Below are 2,542 nucleotides of genomic sequence, written 5' to 3'. Positions count from 1 at the left end.
ATAAATAAAAAACACGACTCTAACACACACAGTGTGATTTACAAATACAAAACGCCACTGTTGCAAATGCATATGTGACTTTCAAATAAATGCACAGCTGTTTTCTAATACACTGCATTTCACAAACAAATAGAACACATTTTACAAATACAAACGCTGTTCCGCTAATGCCGTTTGTGAATCACGTGACTTTTGGCACTGTTCTGGCGCCTTGTGTCATACCCCTTTTCCACCAACGCGGCACGGACCCCGTTCCGGTTCCTGAACTTGACTTTGAACCGATTCCGTGTTTTTCCACCAAAAAAAAGAGGTTCCAGACAGTGAACTAGCGGGCCAATCTGGCAATCTGGCAGAATACTTGGTTTTTTAGCCTGAACCGTGACGTCCGTCTGAGGGCGTGTCATGTTATACAGCATAGCGCGTTAGCAACAATGGCGTCCGCTGGAGTCTCGTATGGAGCTGCATTTTTATCTTTTAAACTTTACCTGATCACATTTTGAGCCAGTTTGCCGCTTATATTTTCAAAGCGCATTTAAAAAGATGAACTGTGTGATATGACGTGATAAAAGTGACCCGGACAGAATGAAAAACGCTTAATGTAAAAAATAAAGCGTGAAGCTTTTTCAACTCCCCGAGCTGCATAAACACCACACATGTAAATCCAGCTAAACACAGATACATGTGGTATTTTAGAGTAGATTTGATGTTTATTTCAAACAGATGGATGTTCATGTGGTGTAACTTTAGTGTTTAGCGTTGAGCTAATCGGCTATTTGAGCCGAGAGTCGCGGTGAAACCGAAGCGCAAAACGCTTCTCACGTTAACGAACTAAAAAAACAACAACTGAGACAAACACATCGCGTCTTCTTATCACCGATTGTTAGATCAATGCTTTTTACATAAAAACGAACATCGGTAACAACAGCACAAATGCTCGCACATAATCTACACACTCCGCCATGATATTACTACTCTTAACTTTCGTTCAGTAACGCCCACCGATGATGACGCTGCTTGGTTTTCAAGAACTGGTGGGAACGTGCGTCGGTTCTCTACAGAACACCAAGGTTCAGAGAAACCTGAACAGAACCAGCCTGCACACCAGAGGGGCTCCACGTCAAAACGTCAAGTTTTCACTCATTAAATCATGTATTTTGTGAACTTTGTGGAATAAATGTAGGATTTATACTTGTAGATTCTGGGTTTTAGGGAGTTCAGCTACTGTTAATATTTTTCCCCAATTGAACTAAACCTGAACTGATGTTTAATTGTTCATTAAGACTTCACTAGGAGTTATTACCATCAAGCAAATGTAAAGCATATTTCTATATGAAGAGAATCTGTTTCCAGATAATATACACTGAGGTTTAATTGTTTGATCATCAGGCATGGCTGTGCAATAAAAGGCTCTCGTCCCTGGGTGGGCTCGAACCACCAACCTTTCGGTTAACAGCCGAACGCACTAACCGATTGTGCCACAGAGACACGCGCAGAGCCAACAGCACAGCTGTTTCATTGGACGGTACACACAAAAAATCTAATCTCTCTCTATACAGGCTCACTGTGGAGGCAAATTGGTGGTTAAGTGGGCTGGTCTAAACTGCTGTAGGCTAAATGAGCAGAGATAAACTGATGAAGGCTGAATGAATGTACCACAATACAGTATAGTTTAGATAGTTCACACATATAAGAACCTACAAAACCTCTTAGATGTGTATTAAGAAAGTCTGAACATAAGAAATGACTAGACAGTGATGTCTGAAGTAGGACTGAGATCTCAGATCATTAAATAACATGAAACTGCTGCATTTCTGGTGCAATAACAACCAAATTCAGTTTAGGAGCCGCTCATTTCTGCAGATCTTCACTGAAAGTGTGCAGAATCTCTAATGGTTTTTGTGCTGCCATGCAGCTGGTTGAATGGGGGTTAGTGTAGAATTATGTACAAAGATTTAAAGAGAGAATATATGAACTGGCCGGTTAGCTCAGTTGGTTAGAGTGTGGTGCTAATAACGCCAAGGTCGCGGGTTCGATCCCCGTACTGGCCACACCCACTTTAATTATCTGTTCTGCTCAACAACAGTAAAGCTCTCCATCGTTTCTGTGTGGCAGCTCCATAACTGAAGGGCTGTCAGTGTAGAATCGGGTATGTGGGTATATGCCCTACCCTTGGAAGTCGGCTGGTTAGCGCAGTTGGTTAGAGCGTGGTGTAAATAACGCCAAGGTCGTGGGTTCGATCCCTGTATGGGCCACACCCCCTCTTGGACTTAAACTAACAAACAAGTGATCCTTCTCTAACTAGCAGGTCCTATTGACCTGGGCTTCAAATGTTGTCATTCTGGTAGGACAATAAAAGTGATATACTACTTTTTATTCAATGTATTTAACTACATAGTGTTGTGCAACATTCCATGTGTACTTAATACTTTTGTATTTTAATACTTGCAAATTTAAATACTTGCATACTTTAATACTTGCTTACTATAATACTTTGCATTAATATATATTGAGCTGCTGTAATAAATTATCTATCTATAGATTT

The 2,542-nt window shown here is 40.8% G+C and overlaps 2 non-coding genes across 2 annotated transcripts; one reads left to right on the top strand and one right to left on the bottom strand.

Annotated features, from left to right (window-relative positions):
- Positions 1–1,411: 1,411 nt before the first annotated feature.
- On the bottom strand, positions 1,412–1,485 carry trnan-guu (transfer RNA asparagine (anticodon GUU)). The gene has a single exon. It is a non-coding gene; the product is annotated as a tRNA-Asn (tRNA).
- A 489-nt stretch (positions 1,486–1,974) lies between these two features.
- On the top strand, positions 1,975–2,048 carry trnai-aau (transfer RNA isoleucine (anticodon AAU)). The gene has a single exon. It is a non-coding gene; the product is annotated as a tRNA-Ile (tRNA).
- The last annotated feature ends 494 nt before the right edge of the window (positions 2,049–2,542 follow it).

Source organism: Trichomycterus rosablanca, chromosome 14 (genome assembly GCF_030014385.1).
Source record: "Trichomycterus rosablanca isolate fTriRos1 chromosome 14, fTriRos1.hap1, whole genome shotgun sequence".
In the NCBI taxonomy this organism is placed as follows: Eukaryota; Metazoa; Chordata; class Actinopteri; order Siluriformes; family Trichomycteridae; genus Trichomycterus; species Trichomycterus rosablanca.
This window is presented reverse-complemented; position numbering and strand designations above follow the sequence as displayed.